This window comes from Centruroides sculpturatus, unplaced genomic scaffold, assembly GCF_000671375.1.
Source record: "Centruroides sculpturatus isolate CEXI.00-Female unplaced genomic scaffold, Cexi_2.0 scaffold193, whole genome shotgun sequence".
In the NCBI taxonomy this organism is placed as follows: domain Eukaryota; kingdom Metazoa; phylum Arthropoda; class Arachnida; order Scorpiones; family Buthidae; genus Centruroides; species Centruroides sculpturatus.
The window spans coordinates 771,021-797,439 of record NW_019384402.1 but is presented as its reverse complement, the minus strand read 5'-3'; the positions used below and the strand labels follow the sequence as shown (position 1 = coordinate 797,439).

Genomic DNA, 26,419 nt, shown 5'->3' with positions numbered 1-26,419 from the left:
AAAGTCGACCCCCCTATAACACTGTTGATTATTCCGTTTTATTTGAATTCCATGTTGTACGAGTCACTTAGATTTTACAAATACGTGTGCCGGGCTGTGAATGGCTCACGTATTTGTAAAATCTAAGTGACTTGTACAACATGGAATTCAAATAAAACGGAATAATCAACAGTGTTATAGGGGGTTGACTGTATAAAGTATTTTACAAACTTCATGGCAATAAATAAATGTTTAAATTTTAATATAGTTTTATATCTAAAAAAGTTAGACTGCTCGGATGGCATAATTATGTACTAAAAGTTACTGAAGTTCAAATCTCATTTCATGTTTTATCATTTCTAAATGAAACATTAAAAAAAACTAGAAAGAGCTCTTGCACAACTCTTCTGGTACTACTCAACAGGTGGTTAAGGAGACAAGGAAGAAAGTACGTATTTTTTAAAATATACTGTGACATAAAATGGAGTAATTTTGTTGAATTATGACAAATGTTCCGTTTTGAAAAATGGAGAAATTTAAGTTTAAATAATTAGATATGGCATCAGTATTGTGAAATTTTATTTAAAAATAACTTTTATATTATTAATTATTATAAAAAGGGAAAAATCAAAACTGAAGAAGTTGGTAAATAATTTTAAAGAGGAAGTAATTACAATCAATAATAGTATTTTGAGCTGTAAATTGTGTGATGTTACCATTTTGAATGAAAAGCATCTCTCTTCAGAGGTTAAGAGCACATTAAATATGCAAAAAATATTTCTAACAAAGAAAGANTTTAAATAATTAGATATGGCATCAGTATTGTGAAATTTTATTTAAAAATAACTTTTATATTATTAATTATTATAAAAAGGGAAAAATCAAAACTGAAGAAGTTGGTAAATAATTTTAAAGAGGAAGTAATTACAATCAATAATAGTATTTTGAGCTGTAAATTGTGTGATGTTACCATTTTGAATGAAAAGCATCTCTCTTCAGAGGTTAAGAGCACATTAAATATGCAAAAAATATTTCTAACAAAGAAAGAAAGAAGAAAAAAAGAAGGGAGTTTTATTTTGGCATGCAAGATGAATAAATTTCCATGTGAACTGGCTGTGGCTTTAGTATGGTTAGAGATTGCTCTTAACAAGGTAAATCATCCAGTATTCAAAAACTTTTCTAGAAAGTGTGCCAAGCACACAATCCCTGACCAAAACATGCTAAAGAAAACCTATATACAACCTGCATATTAAACAACTTTCAAAAAATAGAGGAAATGAAAGGAAACAAACTAATTATTTTAATTTGGATGAAACAAAGGATGTGCAAAAAATGTGTGCACTGAACATTCTTGTCAGTATGTTAACAAGGAAGCCAGTGCAATCTATGCTGTTAAGAGTTTACAAATTAGCAAAGATAAATTCCACAATTCTTATGGTCTTCAATGCATATGCCAAACTGTGAAATTCTGCCATTCTGTATAAAAAAGTTTGGTTACTTTTAACAGACCAGACATTATACATGCTAAGTGCATGCTCAAATATAAACTTGATGTATCTGAATCCAAGACATGTTAAGACAATGGGCAAGACAGGTGACAAGATATGTAAAGCAATTAGGACAGAATTTCCTTGAGCCAATGATTTCATTTTAGAAATGAAAAAGGCTTTTATTAAATGCCTTGCAAATGTACAACTATATAAATAGATCAGTGGATTGCCACTCCAAAACACTGTAACAACCATGTGGGGCATGCAGATTCAAGTGGTTTGTTTTTATGCCAAAAATTTCTCATCCATGAGAGCATTCCTTTATAAACTGGATGAAAAGACTTCAGTGACTGCAATGAAACTCAAGTCTATTGAAACAAGTCATGTTAAAGAAACTACACTATTCATTCATACAACTTCCTATGCAATTCAGTTTCTAAGCTTGAGGAAAGAGTTCTGTCTGCTGAGAAGCAGTGGGAGATTTTTAAACACACCAAAAACCATTTGGATGGATTTGCTTTAAAGTAACTAGAATACTCCCTGAACAAAAGTCCAGATATTCAAAATATAATTCCCGAGTATCTTCAGTCACAATCTGGAGTTTTTAGTGAAAACCAAATATACTACTCTCATATCTGTTGATGCTGAGATTGTTTTTGCAGTATAAAGATTTACTTTCCTTGCATTGTCTGTGGCTGCCCATGAAGAATGTAGAATGATTGTGTTTGCAAGTACAGTAGAGCCTCGATTATCCGACCCCCTATCAACCAACCCCTCGGTTAACCGACCGTCCTAGTCGGCAAATTTCAAATGCCTGCTATTGATGTGGCGCTACAATATTTGGCTATGTCTTGGCTACTTTAATATTATTTTTACGTGTTTTAGCTGGCAACACTGGATCGACCATGAAAGGGAGCCAGTATTTAAACGAGGCTTAACTTTCTAATTTTTAACGATACAATAGCGATGATTATTATTTTAAAAAATTTTTGTTAGGCTTAACATCAATGAAAATTCAACGCAAAGTAGGTTAATAGCGATATACTAATATACTAATTACATGGGATATAATAATATACTACACTAATAATAGATTTTTTCATACTTTTCGGTTATCTGCCCTTTCAATTATTCGACCAACCCCAGTCCCCAATTAGGTCAGATAATCGAGGCTCTACTGTACAATGCTTTTCTGTTTCTAAACTATGAAACTGATGGATCAGATTCTGAAAGTGGCTGATTTGAATTTTCTAACATTTTCTCAAGTTTTATATATTCTATGTTTACTTTTATGCAAAACTAGCTGCAAGGACCCGCTTTGCTGGGTTTTTATTTGTATGTAATATAGTTTTTTTTTTATATATAAAAGACTGTTTTTCTAAGTAATCTAGAATCTATCTGCACGGACCCGCTTCGCTGGGCAAAAAGTAACGATAGTGAAGATTAAGATAATTACATTATAGCCAATCTTACCCGTTTTCACAGAATGCAAGAATTAGGTCCCCCGTTTCCAGACTAATTAGAGAATTTTTACACGAGTCTAAAAATATGTTTGATTTCCCGCAAAAATGCAAAAAACCATCTGTAAATCTTGCATGCTGTTTTATATTAACACTTCCTTTGTTACTCAACACTTCCATTGTTACACATCTTCGAAGTCAACCACTTTCAACCCCATATGCAAGAATTAGGTCCCCGTTTCCAGACTAATTAGAGAATTTTTACGCCCAGTCAAACAAACTATTTCAATTTGATCAATTTTCTGGAACGTTTACAATCGTTCTAGAATCGAACCAATTCGAATACAAATTCGAATTTAAAACGGTTCGAACATTTTTAAAATCGAAATAGAAAATCTTTGAAGTCAACCACTTTAAGCCCCCATATCTCCCACACCCTTATAGCTATCAAGACACAACCACCATAGTGCATGAATGGAGACTTTGGGCTACTACCACATACAAACACCATTCATGTGCGATGTGTAGTTTTGGCTGAAAAGTGAAATACATCCATTTATATATATATATATAAAACATTTTATACGTTTTTAGGAGCATTTTTTATGACTTTTTCATGAAGACCCATTACTTTTTTAGTACTTTTTCATGAAAACCCATTACTTTTTAGCCCTGTTTTTAAAGAAACTTTTCACCCAATTTCCCAAGTATAGGTATATAGCTAATTGACTCTTAATATTAAAATTATTTAAAACTAACTTATAGAAATCCTTTGCAGAAAAGCTGGTAGGGTCTCTTACATGACTTTCCTGCATTAGAAGAATGACAAAACCAGGAATTTTTGGGATAGGGGTGAATTTAAAAAAAACTGTATGTGCCAATAATATATTTGTTTTTAATAAGCTAAAACCTAGTACAAAATAAAATTTTCATTAAATCTAGCCCCATTTGACATATACCCCCTACACTCCTCTCTATTTCTCTCTCTTCCTCAACTTATAATTTCCAAAATGTAACAGCATTAATACGGCATATATAAAAGTATTCCTGCCAAATTTCAAAATTTTTTGCCATTGGATCCTAAAATATAAAGCAAAATATAGGCGAACACACACAAACACCATTTTCTTTCCTGTTTTTTCCCTGATATTTTGGAATCAGGGAACCAGAGTCAAACTAGGAAACAAAATTCAGTCCTTGCATTGTATTAAAAATTGGTCTTCTAAAAGAAAAAGCTTGTTCAATTAAAGTAAAAATAATATTAAGTAATTGAGTTAATTTAATTATTGTGAATATCTTCTGTTAATATTATGCTTAAAATTTTTATATAAAAGACACTTCTAATGGTTTATAAAATTTTGCATTTGTTATCCTGAAGAGCACCAACTTTTCAATGTTTTAAAGGTACCTAGTAGACTCTTGCCAGTCTGGCCCTGCAGGATATCTTAAAACACTGAGAAATGCAAAAAACTTTGACCATTTACAATACTTTTTCTCTCCGTTATTCTGTAACAGTTGAAAACGTAAATGAATCTCATCTTCAGATTTAACAATTAAGTTTCTTTTTGCAAGGAACTTTTGTGTGACTTAAAAATTAACTCCTTAAACTGCCATATAAAATACCATAAACTAATCACTACAAAAACCTTTTTTGCAACAAGAAAATTGAAACCATTATATAACACAACAGTGAATTGTCTTGCTACAAAGAGTTGGTTTGTTATTATTTTCATTTTAAGATAAAGGATTTAGCATCAATCTTAATCTATATAACAGATTGGATAATTGCTAAATATTATATTTATATAGTAAATAAATTCCAGGATTACTACAATTTAAAGTAAATCACACATCAAAATAAAAAATGAATTATACATTTGTTCAAAGCTACTGTAAACTTTTTACACTCTTAAATTTACTGTTAACAATTCTTTTGTTATGTTGATTATTAAGTTCTTTATATCATCAAGATGCATTTCTTTCTCCAAAGAAATTAAAAATATAGAAAAGATGATGATAATTCACAGAACATAAAAACACTAGACTCATGATCACTCATGTATCATTTATCTGTGTGCAAATGATATATGATATACGAATGATGAGATTTCTGTGGTTATCACAGACACATCAAATTGTGTTTCTAAATGTTTTTACCTGCTCTTAAATAAATTTAATTACCAAACTTTTGTACACTATACAATACTACAGAACACAATAATTCAAAACAGTTGATCAGCAATTATTTTAAATCAATAGCATAATCACTAATAATCAATGCAAAAACTCAATGAGAAATAGCAACTATCCAGCTATATTTGATTTCCCTAAAAAATTTAAAAATCTATAGAATTCACATCTACTACTACATTTTTATAGATCACATGCCATAGCTAAGCCAGATATTTTCACATTGTTAAAATTTCTTAATTACAGTAGAGCATCAATTATCCGAATGTCAATCAACCAAAAGCTTTCCAGCTGGCAACTTATATTTCCGCTAGCACTGTGGCGCAGTAATCTTTGGCTATGTCTTGGGCTACTCCATTATTATTTTTGTTGGTGCACCTGTTTTAGCTGGCAGCACTGGCAAGACCCATGAGAGGGTACTTAAGGCATGCCACATTTAGCTTAAGGCATGCCACAATTAGGCATGCCACATTTACTTAAGGCATGCCACAACAAGGCATTGTTCAAATCCTGGCATGTAATGCCAGGATTTGAACAAATTTCAACATGGGATAGGTTAATATACTTTTTCGTACATAATCGGTTATCCGAAAAATTGATTTTCCAAATAACCCCAGTCCCCAATTGATTCAGATAATCTATGCTCTACTGTATATCAATTTTTAGAAATAAAAGTTTAAATTGACATTGCATTGGAAGAGCTTTTATTAGATTTGATATAATTTTATATATATAATATTGTTTTATTCAATAAAATATTTTGAACATTTTACTTTAAGGAATCAAAAACGTTACTTATTAAAATATTTCCAAAAGATCTAATCTCATTTCAGATTACAAATACATAGAACTAGATTAAAATTACTCTAAATATATATGTTAGGCTCAAAGAACAAAAAATGCTCATTGAGTGGAAAAAAACGACCACAACAAATGGTCATTTTTTTCAATCAATCATTTTTCACACAAATGTTGTGGTTTCTCTAAATTATCCACAATGCAACTTTTGCATTGTGGAACTTGTTAAAAAAAAAACAGCCACAACACGTTGTAACTAACTCAAAAACACCACAAAGAGAAATTTGCATCGTGGCTTTTATGATATTTGACCACTATGCATTGTGGTGATTAAAAAAAGCCATTACGCATTCTGAATGTTGGCTGATTCAACTACGATAGAGGGTGATACTATGCACAGTGGTTTGTAACTTTAAAATATGGGTTCTATCCTTGAAACATTTTTATTTACAATTTTTAATGCTGGAAAAAATTATTTCTACAAGTTTTCCTAGAAATTTAATTTTCATACTTAAAAAAATTAAGAAATAAAATGTATGGAGAAAAATACACATTTGTTTTTTTTGTTTTGCTTAAAAGTGCTAAAGGTCTAACTACATGTACTTGTAGGTGCTTGATGTACTCTACACAAACACACAAAAATCAGCTGCTAAAGTTAAAAACCACTGTGTGATGAATTTATTATGGTTAAAAGCAACCACAAGTTCTGGATGTTAACTACAAGGGTGAATCAAATATAAATGGAATTTTTGTTCCTCAGCAACTAAGGTTGGCAGTACAGAGTCTGCGCATCTAGTCTGATGGGTAGGGTCATTAGTAGTGGGGAATGCCGGCCATTTCATACTTTCAACTAATTTGTCAGTAGTACTCACGACGTCAGAGCAACAGGTACACCCCTCTGTTGCACAACGCATAATCATACAATTTCTTGCTCATGAAGGAGTCAACGCGACAGAAATTTTTCGCAGATTGGCTGCACAGTTTGGGGATCAAACACTGTCAAGGACTCTTGTGTTTGCCTGGCATAAAAAGTTCAAGGAAGGATGGACATGAGTAGGAAATCAGAAACATGATTGCCATCCTCGGACCAACATCACAAGTGAAAACATTCGAGTGGTTCAAGACATTATTGAAGAGGAGAGACAAATTGGAGTTTGCAAAATTGCAGAGAAGGTCAGAATAAGTTATAGAAGCTGTCAAGCGATCGAGATGTAATTCTCCTCCATGACAACACCAGGCCCCATACTGCAGCTCTAACAGTCTCAAAACTTAACAAAATGCACTGGACTGCACTTGATCATCCTTCCTATAGCCCAGACCCATCGCCCTGCGATTTTCATTTGTTTGGGCTGCTAAAAAAGTTTAGAATAGTCAAGGCAAAAACAAATTTGAAAGCAATGGACAAAATCTGGAAAAGTAAAGCAATTAGTTTGCAGACAAAATTAAAAGTATTGAACACTTGCATCTTCTCCTGCATGCTGTATGCCTGTGAAACATGGATAATAACAAAAGATATGGAAAGAAAAATATTAGCATCTGAAAGACACTGTTACAGAAAGATCTTACAAATAGGATGGATGCAGAAAGTCACAAATGAAGAACTTTATAATAGATATAAATGAAAAAGAATCTCTTACAAAAAATTATACAACAAAAACTTCAACTGTTTGGACACATTACAAGAATGAATAAAAACAGATAAATTAGACTTTAGCCTATGGTATTACAGATGGATCCAACAAAAGAGGAGGACCATATAGAGAATGGATTGATGACGAAAAGAAGTGGTGTGGAGAGAATGTATGGGAATTGAGAAAATTGGCAATGGATAGAGAGAAATGGAAGAAAATAGTGGAAAAGGCATCAGACACCAAAGGGCAATGAGCCCAGGGTTAATGATGATAATGATCTTATATAAGTAGGTAAGAAAAATTATTATACAGAAATGTAACTTGGTTACTTTTCAACAACATTTAATCATTCATGAAAATCTGTTGCATTGTTCGAGATGTATTTTCAAACAACTAATTTACTAAAAATAATTACTTTGTCAGAAACTTTTATTAATAAATCAGTCTTTTTTTTTTTTAATGAAAATCAAGAATGTTGCAGACTTATTTATTTTTACAAGAACTATTACCATGATATTTTGAGTTGCATTTTATGTTCTTTGAGTGACATTTGCATTTTCTATCAATACAGTATCTTTTACAGTGATACATTATAAACCCTTGCTTACTTCCAGATGTTAACATGGATGCTGAGCAAAGTCTTAATGAAGTTAAGGGTACGTCCTGAATGTTAATAAAGTTACTCTCAGAAATTGTAAATTCATTACAAGCATAAAGTTGATCAAGAAGACCTTCCTTGTTTCCTAACTGATAGAGACTTGGTGGATTAATGCTCTTAACAGCAGCTAAAACATTTTTGTGAGCTGCGTGTCACCTATCAACATCAGGCACCCTAACTAAACATTCAAACCAATTTCAACCTGTCCTTTGTATCGTGATTGCATCAGCTAACATTCAGAATGTGTTATGGCTTTTCTTAATCACCACAATGCGTAATGGTCAAATATCATGAAAGACAATACACAAATTTTGCTTTGTGGTCTTTTTGAGTTAGTCACAATGCATTGTGGCTGTTTTTACTAGTGCCATAATGCAAATTTTGCATTGTGGATGATTTAAAGTGACCACAATGCACTGAGGACATTTTTTTTGCTCAATGAATGTTTTTATTCTTTGACCCTAACATATATACTAAAAATATAGAAAAAACAGAATTTAAATCTAAATTACTTAATAAAAGTATCTTAGAATATTCTCATTGTTAAGAGTATTCAAAGATAGTATTATTAAGGATCATCATAAAATTATTTCTATCTTCTTACTTTTAGAGTTTATTTCTGATTCTGTAGTTATAAAAATCAAAACACTAGTCAGTTCTATGAAATACGTTTGACTGATGATCAATAGAACTGAATGAAACTAAAGGTTTTTTTAAAAGATACTACTCAATGGAATCAAAGATTTTGAATGATGATCTGATGAGAATCCATCTTGAAAACTTTGATCAAGCAGTTACAAATTAATGTAATGAATTTGTTTATTTTAGTTTGTAATATGAAAAAAAAAAAAATTGATGTCTAGCATAACTCAGTGAAATTTGCTTAAAAAGTAAAATAATTAAATTATTTATTTTCCTTTTTACTTGTTTCTCCTGAATTATAAAAAAAATGAATCCTGTATTGTTTTCTATAGTGATGATACACTTAAAACAGTCAATTGTAATTTGTGTAAATTTATTCAAATTATATTAAATTTGAATTTAACTCTGAATTTTTTTTTAATAATTTAAAAAATTTAACACACTTCCATATTTGCACATAAATTTAATTCCTTTGATAACTGTTTTTTAAAAAATTATTATTTATAGTAATAACAACAATTCCATCAATTCTACAATAATTCATGAATACTGGAAAATCTGTAGCCTGTCTATGCTACTTTTACACAGAATACTAAAATTAGGAATCTTAACTTTGATTTTCATTTACCTTCCACATATATTCATTTTATTACTTACTACAAATACTTGTATTTAGATTGTTTGATATCAGAATATTTTAAAGTTTAAATATCTTATTTTTGATTGGATCTGAAAATTTTCAAATGGCAAATTGCTGTATTTCCTCAAACCCCAGGGGTTTATTTTTTAAAATTTACATATCCTCTAGGATTTATTTGAAGTCCCAGGGTTTTTGAGGCTAGATTATTTTGCATCTATATTACCTTGCATCAGTAGACAAGTTGGTAAAAACTGAAACACCTTAATTATCTTAATTTATGGGTTACATTTGAAATAAGTACTGTTTTCAAAGTTAACTCAATTCAGTTATTACATTGTCATTTGTGTATGTTTCAATGTTGTGTAGGAATCAGTCTCGACTATCATCTTGCAGTTCAAACTCGCCATCTTTTTGGAGCTTTTCTAATTACCCTTTGACTGACAAGATCTTGACTTATAAAGTAAATTGCAACTTTTCCTGGCTCGGTATTCAACAATATTTCAATTTTACTTCAAAAAATATTTCCATTAACCTTGGAATAGAAAGTGCTATCTGACTCTACACAATTCAAAAAAATAGAATTTTAGTTAAATTCCTTATCTGCTAGTCTAAACTATATCACCCTGTACAGCATAGTACTTCAATATGTTTCCCATGCTTTTCAATCCAGGATTTAATTTTAATAACACCTTTATTCTCTGGGATTTATTCAAAGATCAGGATTTAATTTTAATGGCACCTTTATTCTCTGGGGTTTATTCAAAGACCAGGATTTAATTAAGGAAATATGGTAATTACGTAGGAAACAGATTATGAACTGTGCTAATGAGACACTTGATACTATTATAGTATGAAATATATGTTAATACTGTAGAGCAGTGTTTCCCAACCTGTAACTCACAAGAGTATGTACCTCGGGTGTGTCGCAGAAATATTAAGTATTGTTTAGAATTTTGAATAAGCTATTTTTTTAAAATTTCATTTATCTTTTTACTGCTGGCCACTTTGTAGCTTCTATAAATGTTTTGGCTTACCAGCTTAAAGACCAATACTAGCTCTATGCATTGACTCAAATAGTCTTTTTATTTTTATTTAGTATATTTGTAAAATTACGAGTTTTTTTGTCTTGGTAAGTTTAACTTCTATATTATCAAAATATTTTTAAATTGACTGTAATTTATTTTAAATTTTAAAAACAAAAATTAAGATGTGTCACAGGAATCTTATTAAATTCAATGTGTCACTAATCCAAAAAGATTGGGAAACACTGCTTTAGAGGAAAGCAATAATTTGGATTTTATTAGACAAAACTTCACAAGTCCCAAATGTTTTCAGGTTTATAGACCTAAGTTAGAGCATCTAATTTGCTTAGAGCAATCTAAAAATGATTGCAAATTTTAATTTTTAAGCTCCATTCACTTGAAAACAAGTCTTTAGCATAAAATCATTTGAGACTCTCATATATCTATCGTAATAAAACAGTTTTATATTTATTGAGTTTTGAAAGGAGTATTTTTTTTGTTCAGTTATAATTTGGCTGTCACACCCAATAGTATGTTCAAGGATTAGCTGTCATCTGGAAATTCTCAGTATTGATGGCACATCTGTTATTGTATATAATTTAGTAGTATGTATTGAACAAGCAGTTTTTTATATTATGTTCATTTTATTAAGAAAGAAAAGATTTAAAACAAGGTGTTTTAATTGAAACTTAAATATTTCATAAAGACTAAAAATTAGAAGTGGTTAATTATTTTACATAGTAACTAGATGGCTAGATTTGACCAAAAATATTACAGATTTTTATTTTTAAAGAATTATACTTTATAAAATCATTTAATATCTGTCAAAATGTCCATGAAAGAAGATTTTATTTAATATTTGCTGATTGTTATAGGAAAAAACTACCTAGACAGCTCACCTTTGACCTACCCGTCTTGTTAGTAGTAGCATTCTGACTAGGAAACTGGATTCCTTGTTGATTCTGTATGTTAGAAGGTAGGGGTATATCATGCAGGATATCTTAACTCATGCTTTTAATCAACTCAAACTAAAGTTGTACAAAATAATAAGGAAAATATTGGATGCATAGGAGATTAAGAAAATTGTTATAATAAATATAAAACTGAGTTTAATCAATCTATTAAGACTAAGTATTAAAATGATTTTATAAGCAGAAATTAAATTAATAAAGCATGAAATAAACAATAGCAAATTATATTTAATAAATAGTATTTTAAATCATGTAATAGATTAAAAATAATAAGTAATTATAGAATAAAAATTTTTTTTAATCCAGTTTTCAAATCTGCTATTAGTAAATTAGTAACAAAATGTGAAATTCTAACTTGCATGTTAAAATATATATTACTTGTGTATTAAAATATATTAGTGCATTTCATATCCCTTTTGACACACACTTTCATTTTATTTTTATTTTTCTAAAAAAAACATGTATTATAAAAACAAATTTTCTTCTTGAGAAATTCAGAATAATGCACTTAAATTATTGACATTTGTTTATTAATATAGAATTTAATAAATGATTTAATTACTAGATTTTTCTTTGAGTGATTCAATCATCTTAATTTAAGAAAATAAATCATTCCAAATTACATTGATTTTTAGTACATGTAAAATTTATGGAGTCAGTCAACAACACATTATTATTATGTTGGGTTTAGTGAGTTATACTTGGTTAACACTGGTTGCTATGTACTATGCCAGACTAGAGTCAAGGTATAGTAACCAAAGCAAGACAAAAATTAAATACATGTGTCAGTGTGTGTGTCTGTATTCAGGAATTTCCTAACAATATTACATGTATTCAATACAGTGGCCTATTGTAGTGTTATGTATGTGTTTCTATTCAATTGTAGTGTTCCCAAACTTTTATGTATTGTGTGTGGTATGACACCTTTAATAAGCACCTTATCCATCCTCCATAGATGACTTATTTCCTGGGCAAGTTCTGTGTATTTGCTGATTTTTCAGTGCATGTGTTTTGTACATTGTGAGTGTTTGGAATTATTATTATTTAAAATTTCATCAAGTTAATTTAATGGTATAATTTTTTGGAGAGACATCACCATCATCCCATTTAATAGAGAGTGAAAATTTATGAATTATTGTAGAATTGAAGAATAAATATTAACTTTAATTTTCATAGAAGATTTCAGGTTTTGATAGTGAATTTTATTTTTCAACATATATCATTAGTATGAAACAGTAGAATTTTACACGAGTGAACTGGAATCAAATGTCAATCAATCATTTTGTTTTTATTAAATTTTTATAAAGTAACATTAAAATTTAAAATACTAAATGCATTATTTGAGTTATGCAAATTATAAACAACAAACTTTATATTGTGATTATATAAGTAATTAAAAAATTCTTTCACTACCCAACATCACAACTGGACATGTAATTTTTATTTCTTCTTATCCTTCAAAATGCATTCAAGAAGTTTTTATTCTTTAATATATGTCTAGTTAAATAAAAATCCCACTGATCATTACTAATATGCCAAACTTTAAATGATACATTACAATAGAAAGAAAAATAAAGCTTTAAAAATAGTCTATAGAAAAAATTTGACAGTTTGATTTGAGTTACTTAATAATTTGGAGTCTATCTACAGTTTATATTTGTCACAGACAAATAAGTGCAAAACCTAAAATTCATATCAATAATACATTCATTTACTTATTAATTGAAACTAATTCTATTAATTTAAAACATGATAAGTCAAGAAGTTATTACTAAGAATCAATTTATGGTAGCTTATTTGATGGCAGAATATAAGAATAGATTGTGACAAACATTTAGATTAGGAACAACAATTATTATTTAGCAAAAATATCAATAGTAAATGTGATCAATATGATGATTTTCACACCAAATATTGTATACTAAATGAAGAAGACACTGAGGATGGTGTTGTGTGTGTACAACGTGTTACTGTATGTGTTAGTATACAATAGTAAATGTTTTGAATAGTTTCAAATGAAAAATTATTATCCTAGTATGTAAACTGTTTGTGCCTTTATCTAATGTCTTTTTTACTTTGATTCACAACCTTAAGAGACAGATTTTTTATATCTAATTCTATATGAATGTCACATTTCTATAATTAACAACTATATTTATTTAAGTTATTTTTTAAATTTGTATCATCAAAATCCATCAAAACTTAATCATAATTTCTACTTATTTCGATCAAGTTTCAAGATTCTCAATGATATTTTGTCCCATATTTTCATTACTTTAACAAAATATTCTTATTTTTGAAATATTTAAGAATATTGAAATCTGAACATCTACTAATTTTAGATACAATCTTTGGTATTTTTTGAACATCTTTTTGTTGTTATAAAACTTAGTTGTCAATTGAATGTTAATATTAATATTCTTAATCTACCATATGTTGTTATTTTGCTAAACATTTTTATGGCTCAGTAGATATGCAAACTTTGTTCATGGGTATATGAAATACACTAAAGGAAATAATTGGTGTAGTAATAATAATTTAAACTGAATGGAAAATTTAAAACAAAATTAATAGTTTATAAAATGGCTAATAACAATAAAATTTAAAATAAATATAAAAAGCCGAGAAACTTCTTTGGTCGATTCAAGGATTTTCCCAATTAAGCTAAGAAATGTTTTATAGATTACCTTTAAGTTACAGTAATCGCCCGTCTCTTCTGGTGGTCTTGGTTTGCATTTTCCACAGCAGAAATTACAGCAACAGCAAAAACAACAACATAGATAACATCCTGTGATTATGCCACAAAATATAAAGAGAGCCTAAAAAAATAAATTATATTTATAAATATTCTTTTGAAATAAAGTTTAAAAAATATAGAAGATTACCAACCTTGCACCATCCACTTGTAAGTACAAAATAAGTATTGACATTTTCTTCTCCAAATTGTTCAGCTATGTACAATCCCAAAGATCCATAATTGTCATATATATTTCTTTTAGTTAAATCACTCAAAATGCTATGTGCTCGATTAATCTCTTTAAACTACAAAAATGTTAAAATTTTTCTCAAATATAATGCAATTCTATAATATTAGAATGAAAACTTATTTAATATTAGTTGTAAATTTAAATAAAACAATTCATATTATGTACTTACCTTCTCAGCTGCTGCAGGATCATTTGGATTTTTATCTGGATGATATTTAAGAGCTAACTAAAATGAATTATAAACATTATTATTAAATTTGTTTATGAACAGTTTGATAATATTCTATTTACTGTAATTTTCCAAATTTCTATAATATGAATGTATACAGTAAGATTATTCTATCTAAAATTATGATAAAACTTATTCCAATATATTTTTATTTTTTAAATTGCTAAAGCAAATTAACTTTTTAAGTTTTGATCAATTAGATATCTGTGTAATGTTTAACCTGTTCCAACTAAAGATTGAAAATTCAATTTGATTATGTATTATTTCAAAGATATCAACAAAATATTTCAGATAAAGTATTACTAGATTTTATAACAATTTCTATAGTAGTAATATTTTATCAATTACATTAACTTATTAAGATACTACTTTTTGAAAGTAAATCCTTTTTATATACAAACATTAATAACAATTTTTCATTAAATAATGGGAGAGAATCAATTTTAGATAAATATATTCAATAAGAACTTCAAACCTTGGAATGAACAAAGAAAGAATTTGAAATAATTCAACAATATTTTTTCTTTCTTTTTGATCATGTTGTGAGCGATAAGAAAAATAAAATAATAAAGAGTGCTGTTAAAGATTTATGAAATGAATTGAGTAATACTTTTCCTAATGTAATGATATTTAAAGGGAAAACTAATTTGTAATAAATGGCACTATTTATCTGAATTTGAAAAGAGAAAAAAAATGAGTGGAATTTACCAGTTCCAGANTAAAATATTTTGAACATTTTACTTTAAGGAATCAAAAACGTTACTTATTAAAATATTTCCAAAAGATCTAATCTCATTTCAGATTACAAATACATAGAACTAGATTAAAATTACTCTAAATATATATGTTAGGCTCAAAGAACAAAAAATGCTCATTGAGTGGAAAAAAACGACCACAACAAATGGTCATTTTTTTCAATCAATCATTTTTCACACAAATGTTGTGGTTTCTCTAAATTATCCACAATGCAACTTTTGCATTGTGGAACTTGTTAAAAAAAAAACAGCCACAACACGTTGTAACTAACTCAAAAACACCACAAAGAGAAATTTGCATCGTGGCTTTTATGATATTTGACCACTATGCATTGTGGTGATTAAAAAAAGCCATTACGCATTCTGAATGTTGGCTGATTCAACTACGATAGAGGGTGATACTATGCACAGTGGTTTGTAACTTTAAAATATGGGTTCTATCCTTGAAACATTTTTATTTACAATTTTTAATGCTGGAAAAAATTATTTCTACAAGTTTTCCTAGAAATTTAATTTTCATACTTAAAAAAATTAAGAAATAAAATGTATGGAGAAAAATACACATTTGTTTTTTTTGTTTTGCTTAAAAGTGCTAAAGGTCTAACTACATGTACTTGTAGGTGCTTGATGTACTCTACACAAACACACAAAAATCAGCTGCTAAAGTTAAAAACCACTGTGTGATGAATTTATTATGGTTAAAAGCAACCACAAGTTCTGGATGTTAACTACAAGGGTGAATCAAATATAAATGGAATTTTTGTTCCTCAGCAACTAAGGTTGGCAGTACAGAGTCTGCGCATCTAGTCTGATGGGTAGGGTCATTAGTAGTGGGGAATGCCGGCCATTTCATACTTTCAACTAATTTGTCAGTAGTACTCACGACGTCAGAGCAACAGGTACACCCCTCTGTTGCACAACGCATAATCATACAATTTCTTGCTCATGAAGGAGTCAACGCGACAGAAATTTTTCGCAGATTGGCTGCACAGTTTGGGGATCAAACACTGTCAAGGACTCTTGTGTTTGCCTGGCATAAAAAGTTCAAGGAAGGATGGACATGAGTAGGAAATCAGAAACATGATTGCCATCCTCGGACCAACATCACAAGTGAAAACATTCGAGTGGTTCAAGACATTATTGAAGAGGAGAGACAAATTGGAGTTTGCAAAATTGCAGAGAAGGTCAGAATAAGTTATAGAAGCTGTCAAGCGATCGAGATGTAATTCTCCTCCATGACAACACCAGGCCCCATACTGCAGCTCTAACAGTCTCAAAACTTAACAAAATGCACTGGACTGCACTTGATCATCCTTCCTATAGCCCAGACCCATCGCCCTGCGATTTTCATTTGTTTGGGCTGCTAAAAAAGTTTAGAATAGTCAAGGCAAAAACAAATTTGAAAGCAATGGACAAAATCTGGAAAAGTAAAGCAATTAGTTTGCAGACAAAATTAAAAGTATTGAACACTTGCATCTTCTCCTGCATGCTGTATGCCTGTGAAACATGGATAATAACAAAAGATATGGAAAGAAAAATATTAGCATCTGAAAGACACTGTTACAGAAAGATCTTACAAATAGGATGGATGCAGAAAGTCACAAATGAAGAACTTTATAATAGATATAAATGAAAAAGAATCTCTTACAAAAAATTATACAACAAAAACTTCAACTGTTTGGACACATTACAAGAATGAATAAAAACAGATAAATTAGACTTTAGCCTATGGTATTACAGATGGATCCAACAAAAGAGGAGGACCATATAGAGAATGGATTGATGACGAAAAGAAGTGGTGTGGAGAGAATGTATGGGAATTGAGAAAATTGGCAATGGATAGAGAGAAATGGAAGAAAATAGTGGAAAAGGCATCAGACACCAAAGGGCAATGAGCCCAGGGTTAATGATGATAATGATCTTATATAAGTAGGTAAGAAAAATTATTATACAGAAATGTAACTTGGTTACTTTTCAACAACATTTAATCATTCATGAAAATCTGTTGCATTGTTCGAGATGTATTTTCAAACAACTAATTTACTAAAAATAATTACTTTGTCAGAAACTTTTATTAATAAATCAGTCTTTTTTTTTTTTTATGAAAATCAAGAATGTTGCAGACTTATTTATTTTTACAAGAACTATTACCATGATATTTTGAGTTGCATTTTATGTTCTTTGAGTGACATTTGCATTTTCTATCAATACAGTATCTTTTACAGTGATACATTATAAACCCTTGCTTACTTCCAGATGTTAACATGGATGCTGAGCAAAGTCTTAATGAAGTTAAGGGTACGTCCTGAATGTTAATAAAGTTACTCTCAGAAATTGTAAATTCATTACAAGCATAAAGTTGATCAAGAAGACCTTCCTTGTTTCCTAACTGATAGAGACTTGGTGGATTAATGCTCTTAACAGCAGCTAAAACATTTTTGTGAGCTGCGTGTCACCTATCAACATCAGGCACCCTAACTAAACATTCAAACCAATTTCAACCTGTCCTTTGTATCGTGATTGCATCAGCTAACATTCAGAATGTGTTATGGCTTTTCTTAATCACCACAATGCGTAATGGTCAAATATCATGAAAGACAATACACAAATTTTGCTTTGTGGTCTTTTTGAGTTAGTCACAATGCATTGTGGCTGTTTTTACTAGTGCCATAATGCAAATTTTGCATTGTGGATGATTTAAAGTGACCACAATGCACTGAGGACATTTTTTTTGCTCAATGAATGTTTTTATTCTTTGACCCTAACATATATACTAAAAATATAGAAAAAACAGAATTTAAATCTAAATTACTTAATAAAAGTATCTTAGAATACTCTCATTGTTAAGAGTATTCAAAGATAGTATTATTAAGGATCATCATAAAATTATTTCTATCTTCTTACTTTTAGAGTTTATTTCTGATTCTGTAGTTATAAAAATCAAAACACTAGTCAGTTCTATGAAATACGTTTGACTGATGATCAATAGAACTGAATGAAACTAAAGGTTTTTTTAAAAGATACTACTCAATGGAATCAAAGATTTTGAATGATGATCTGATGAGAATCCATCTTGAAAACTTTGATCAAGCAGTTACAAATTAATGTAATGAATTTGTTTATTTTAGTTTGTAATATGAAAAAAAAAAAATTGATGGCTAGCATAACTCAGTGAAATTTGCTTAAAAAGTAAAATAATTAAATTATTTATTTTCCTTTTTACTTGTTTCTCCTGAATTATAAAAAAAATGAATCCTGTATTGTTTTCTATAGTGATGATACACTTAAAACAGTCAATTGTAATTTGTGTAAATTTATTCAAATTATATTAAATTTGAATTTAACTCTGAATTTTTTTTTAATAATTTAAAAAATTTAACACACTTCCATATTTGCACATAAATTTAATTCCTTTGATAACTGTTTTTTAAAAAATTATTATTTATAGTAATAACAACAATTCCATCAATTCTACAATAATTCATGAATACTGGAAAATCTGTAGCCTGTCTATGCTACTTTTACACAGAATACTAAAATTAGGAATCTTAACTTTGATTTTCATTTACCTTCCACATATATTCATTTTATTACTTACTACAAATACTTGTATTTAGATTGTTTGATATCAGAATATTTTAAAGTTTAAATATCTTATTTTTGATTGGATCTGAAAATTTTCAAATGGCAAATTGCTGTATTTCCTCAAACCCCAGGGGTTTATTTTTTAAAATTTACATATCCTCTAGGATTTATTTGAAGTCCCAGGGTTTTTGAGGCTAGATTATTTTGCATCTATATTACCTTGCATCAGTAGACAAGTTGGTAAAAACTGAAACACCTTAATTATCTTAATTTATGGGTTACATTTGAAATAAGTACTGTTTTCAAAGTTAACTCAATTCAGTTATTACATTGTCATTTGTGTATGTTTCAATGTTGTGTAGGAATCAGTCTCGACTATCATCTTGCAGTTCAAACTCGCCATCTTTTTGGAGCTTTTCTAATTACCCTTTGACTGACAAGATCTTGACTTATAAAGTAAATTGCAACTTTTCCTGGCTCGGTATTCAACAATATTTCAATTTTACTTCAAAAAATATTTCCATTAACCTTGGAATAGAAAGTGCTATCTGACTCTACACAATTCAAAAAAATAGAATTTTAGTTAAATTCCTTATCTGCTAGTCTAAACTATATCACCCTGTACAGCATAGTACTTCAATATGTTTCCCATGCTTTTCAATCCAGGATTTAATTTTAATAACACCTTTATTCTCTGGGATTTATTCAAAGATCAGGATTTAATTTTAATGGCACCTTTATTCTCTGGGGTTTATTCAAAGACCAGGATTTAATTAAGGAAATATGGTAATTACGTAGGAAACAGATTATGAACTGTGCTAATGAGACACTTGATACTATTATAGTATGAAATATATGTTAATACTGTAGAGCAGTGTTTCCCAACCTGTAACTCACAAGAGTATGTACCTCGGGTGTGTCGCAGAAATATTAAGTATTGTTTAGAATTTTGAATAAGCTATTTTTTTAAAATTTCATTTATCTTTTTACTGCTGGCCACTTTGTAGCTTCTATAAATGTTTTGGCTTACCAGCTTAAAGACCAATACTAGCTCTATGCATTGACTCAAATAGTCTTTTTATTTTTATTTAGTATATTTGTAAAATTACGAGTTTTTTTGTCTTGGTAAGTTTAACTTCTATATTATCAAAATATTTTTAAATTGACTGTAATTTATTTTAAATTTTAAAAACAAAAATTAAGATGTGTCACAGGAATCTTATTAAATTCAATGTGTCACTAATCCAAAAAGATTGGGAAACACTGCTTTAGAGGAAAGCAATAATTTGGATTTTATTAGACAAAACTTCACAAGTCCCAAATGTTTTCAGGTTTATAGACCTAAGTTAGAGCATCTAATTTGCTTAGAGCAATCTAAAAATGATTGCAAATTTTAATTTTTAAGCTCCATTCACTTGAAAACAAGTCTTTAGCATAAAATCATTTGAGACTCTCATATATCTATCGTAATAAAACAGTTTTATATTTATTGAGTTTTGAAAGGAGTATTTTTTTTGTTCAGTTATAATTTGGCTGTCACACCCAATAGTATGTTCAAGGATTAGCTGTCATCTGGAAATTCTCAGTATTGATGGCACATCTGTTATTGTATATAATTTAGTAGTATGTATTGAACAAGCAGTTTTTTATATTATGTTCATTTTATTAAGAAAGAAAAGATTTAAAACAAGGTGTTTTAATTGAAACTTAAATATTTCATAAAGACTAAAAATTAGAAGTGGTTAATTATTTTACATAGTAACTAGATGGCTAGATTTGACCAAAAATATTACAGATTTTTATTTTTAAAGAATTATACTTTATAAAATCATTTAATATCTGTCAAAATGTCCATGAAAGAAGATTTTATTTAATATTTGCTGATTGTTATAGGAAAAAACTACCTAGACAGCTCACCTTTGACCTACCCGTCTTGTTAGTAGTAGCATTCTGACTAGGAAACTGGATTCCTTGTTGATTCTGTATGTTAGAAGGTAGGGGTATATCATGCAGGATATCTTAACTCATGCTTTTAATCAACTCAAACTAAAGTTGTACAAAATAATAAGGAAAATATTGGATGCATAGGAGATTAAGAAAATTGTTATAATAAATATAAAACTGAGTTTAATCAATCTATTAAGACTAAGTATTAAAATGATTTTATAAGCAGAAATTAAATTAATAAAGCATGAAATAAACAATAGCAAATTATATTTAATAAATAGTATTTTAAATCATGTAATAGATTAAAAATAATAAGTAATTATAGAATAAAAATTTTTTTTAATCCAGTTTTCAAATCTGCTATTAGTAAATTAGTAACAAAATGTGAAATTCTAACTTGCATGTTAAAATATATATTACTTGTGTATTAAAATATATTAGTGCATTTCATATCCCTTTTGACACACACTTTCATTTTATTTTTATTTTTCTAAAAAAAACATGTATTATAAAAACAAATTTTCTTCTTGAGAAATTCAGAATAATGCACTTAAATTATTGACATTTGTTTATTAATATAGAATTTAATAAATGATTTAATTACTAGATTTTTCTTTGAGTGATTCAATCATCTTAATTTAAGAAAATAAATCATTCCAAATTACATTGATTTTTAGTACATGTAAAATTTATGGAGTCAGTCAACAACACATTATTATTATGTTGGGTTTAGTGAGTTATACTTGGTTAACACTGGTTGCTATGTACTATGCCAGACTAGAGTCAAGGTATAGTAACCAAAGCAAGACAAAAATTAAATACATGTGTCAGTGTGTGTGTCTGTATTCAGGAATTTCCTAACAATATTACATGTATTCAATACAGTGGCCTATTGTAGTGTTATGTATGTGTTTCTATTCAATTGTAGTGTTCCCAAACTTTTATGTATTGTGTGTGGTATGACACCTTTAATAAGCACCTTATCCATCCTCCATAGATGACTTATTTCCTGGGCAAGTTCTGTGTATTTGCTGATTTTTCAGTGCATGTGTTTTGTACATTGTGAGTGTTTGGAATTATTATTATTTAAAATTTCATCAAGTTAATTTAATGGTATAATTTTTTGGAGAGACATCACCATCATCCCATTTAATAGAGAGTGAAAATTTATGAATTATTGTAGAATTGAAGAATAAATATTAACTTTAATTTTCATAGAAGATTTCAGGTTTTGATAGTGAATTTTATTTTTCAACATATATCATTAGTATGAAACAGTAGAATTTTACACGAGTGAACTGGAATCAAATGTCAATCAATCATTTTGTTTTTATTAAATTTTTATAAAGTAACATTAAAATTTAAAATACTAAATGCATTATTTGAGTTATGCAAATTATAAACAACAAACTTTATATTGTGATTATATAAGTAATTAAAAAATTCTTTCACTACCCAACATCACAACTGGACATGTAATTTTTATTTCTTCTTATCCTTCAAAATGCATTCAAGAAGTTTTTATTCTTTAATATATGTCTAGTTAAATAAAAATCCCACTGATCATTACTAATATGCCAAACTTTAAATGATACATTACAATAGAAAGAAAAATAAAGCTTTAAAAATAGTCTATAGAAAAAATTTGACAGTTTGATTTGAGTTACTTAATAATTTGGAGTCTATCTACAGTTTATATTTGTCACAGACAAATAAGTGCAAAACCTAAAATTCATATCAATAATACATTCATTTACTTATTAATTGAAACTAATTCTATTAATTTAAAACATGATAAGTCAAGAAGTTATTACTAAGAATCAATTTATGGTAGCTTATTTGATGGCAGAATATAAGAATAGATTGTGACAAACATTTAGATTAGGAACAACAATTATTATTTAGCAAAAATATCAATAGTAAATGTGATCAATATGATGATTTTCACACCAAATATTGTATACTAAATGAAGAAGACACTGAGGATGGTGTTGTGTGTGTACAACGTGTTACTGTATGTGTTAGTATACAATAGTAAATGTTTTGAATAGTTTCAAATGAAAAATTATTATCCTAGTATGTAAACTGTTTGTGCCTTTATCTAATGTCTTTTTTACTTTGATTCACAACCTTAAGAGACAGATTTTTTATATCTAATTCTATATGAATGTCACATTTCTATAATTAACAACTATATTTATTTAAGTTATTTTTTAAATTTGTATCATCAAAATCCATCAAAACTTAATCATAATTTCTACTTATTTCGATCAAGTTTCAAGATTCTCAATGATATTTTGTCCCATATTTTCATTACTTTAACAAAATATTCTTATTTTTGAAATATTTAAGAATATTGAAATCTGAACATCTACTAATTTTAGATACAATCTTTGGTATTTTTTGAACATCTTTTTGTTGTTATAAAACTTAGTTGTCAATTGAATGTTAATATTAATATTCTTAATCTACCATATGTTGTTATTTTGCTAAACATTTTTATGGCTCAGTAGATATGCAAACTTTGTTCATGGGTATATGAAATACACTAAAGGAAATAATTGGTGTAGTAATAATAATTTAAACTGAATGGAAAATTTTTAAAAAAATTAATAGTTTATAAATGGCTAATAACAATAAAATTTAAAATAAATATAAAAAGCCAAGAAACTTCTTTGGTCGATTCAAGGATTTTCCCAATTAAGCTAAGAAAATGTTTTATAGATTACCTTTAAGTTACAGTAATCGCCCGTCTCTTCTGGTGGTCTTGGTTTGCATTTTCCACAGCAGAAATTACAGCAACAGCAAAAACAACAACATAGATAACATCCTGTGATTATGCCACAAAATATAAAGAGAGCCTAAAAAAATAAATTATATTTATAAATATTCTTTTGAAATAAAGTTTAAAAAATATAGAAGATTACCAACCTTGCACCATCCACTTGTAAGTACAAAATAAGTATTGACATTTTCTTCTCCAAATTGTTCAGCTATGTACAATCCCAAAGATCCATAATTGTCATATATATTTCTTTTAGTTAAATCACTCAAAATGCTATGTGCTCGATTAATCTCTTTAAACTACAAAAATGTTAAAATTTTTCTCAAATATAATGCAATTCTATAATATTAGAATGAAAACTTATTTAATATTAGTTGTAAATTTAAATAAAACAATTCATATTATGTACTTACCTTCTCAGCTGCTGCAGGATCATTTGGATTTTTATCTGGATGATATTTAAGAGCTAACTAAAATGAATTATAAACATTATTATTAAATTTGTTTATGAACAGTTTGATAATATTCTATTTACTGTAATTTTCCAAATTTCTATAATATGAATGTATACAGTAAGATTATTCTATCTAAAATTATGATAAAACTTATTCCAATATATTTTTATTTTTTAAATTGCTAAAGCAAATTAACTTTTTAAGTTTTGATCAATTAGATATCTGTGTAATGTTTAACCTGTTCCAACTAAAGATTGAAAATTCAATTTGATTATGTATTATTTCAAAGATATCAACAAAATATTTCAGATAAAGTATTACTAGATTTTATAACAATTTCTATAGTAGTAATATTTTATCAATTACATTAACTTATTAAGATACTACTTTTTGAAAGTAAATCCTTTTTATATACAAACATTAATAACAATTTTTCATTAAATAATGGGAGAGAATCAATTTTAGATAAATATATTCAATAAGAACTTCAAACCTTGGAATGAACAAAGAAAGAATTTGAAATAATTCAACAATATTTTTTCTTTCTTTTTGATCATGTTGTGAGCGATAAGAAAAATAAAATAATAAAGAGTGCTGTTAAAGATTTATGAAATGAATTGAGTAATACTTTTCCTAATGTAATGATATTTAAAGGGAAAACTAATTTGTAATAAATGGCACTATTTATCTGAATTTGAAAAGAGAAAAAAAATGAGTGGAATTTACCAGTTCCAGATAAAATACGATTTTTATTGTTTAGTACTTATTTAATTTTTTTAGTAAATTTTAATGTATTGATTTTATACCAGTCGACCCCCCTATTACACTGTTGATTATTCTGTTTTATATGAATTCCATGTTGTACGAGTCACTTAGATTTTACAAATATATGAACCGTTCACAGCCAGGCACACGTATTTGTAAAATCTAAGTGACTCGTACAACATGGAATTCATATGAAATGGAATAATCAACAGTGTTATAGGGGGGTCAACTGTATTATGCAAACAGTGCACTGTATTTATACAAAAGAATTTTGTTTGGAATTGGAATTGCTACTTATGTTATGATGGTTTGATGATAATTTTGTGTTTATACTGTATGTAGGCTGATGAGGAGTCTTCGTACCTGAAATGCATACTAAAATTTGACTATGAGTGATTAAAGGCTATTTTGTAAAAAATTTAGTCTGTTTATTCCAGTCATTACCTGATATGATAAGCCCTTCAAATTATTATAGCCATACTTATCTGTCTAGTTAATTTAATCTTAATATTTTTTCTTTAAAAATGTGTATTTTGGAGCTAATAAATTTAGTTTCATGTTCATATTAGATTTTTTAAATGATAAAATAAAACAGTGTTATTCAATATTTTGTTCATATTCACAGTTTTATGTTAACTATTAGATAACATGAAAAAAATTGCTGTAATTTTCTCATGTTATCTAATAGAATAAAAACACATTGAAATTGCATTTAATAAATACTAGAATGGAATATATTTATAAACTACTCCTGATGATATCGCGGACATTCACAATAATCCACTCGTAGTGATTACAATAATTATACTTGGCTTGTTTAGATATGATGGTATAATGTACTTTTACAGAATATCAAGCAACTCTGTGTTTTCTATTTTACTAAAATAATAAATTTAAATATTTTATTGTATATTTTTGTATAAAAAAGAATATAATAATTTATATATTTTAATTAATAGCCTCATATTAGAAAACTGAAATAATAGAAAATTATTTTGAAAATTTTCAAATTTAAATAAGTGATAAAGTGTAGAATAAGGTTTGAAAATCCTATTTGTAATATAATAAATTTTTAGATTTAAAATATGTTGCATTTAATAATAGAAATAAGGAAAATTAAAGAAAACTGAAAAAGCATTTGAAAATGATTTAAAATGAAAAATATTTCAGCTGTAAACTAAGTTAAATAAAATTCCCACTTCTGAATTAGTGTATAAGGTCTGTTCAAATAAAGATCAGACTTTTGACATAATGGCAAAGTATTGCACCAATCACACTTCCGCAAGTGGTACCATGTAGCCAGAAACTTTGGTAACACAATGTCCCTTGGCACATTCTAGTATTCTGGTTGGCAACAGAGCTGTCAAAGTAAACATGCAATCACCACTCTGAAATGAAGATGAAAGATGAAAGATTTTAAGGAGCAACAT

General features: G+C 28.2%; 2 pseudogenes; both read right to left on the bottom strand.

Moving 5' to 3' along the window:
- The window catches only part of LOC111618683, a 27,304-nt pseudogene extending 8,274 nt beyond the window's left edge, over positions 1-19,030 (bottom strand).
- On the bottom strand, positions 18,842-26,419 carry LOC111618682 (annotated as a pseudogene).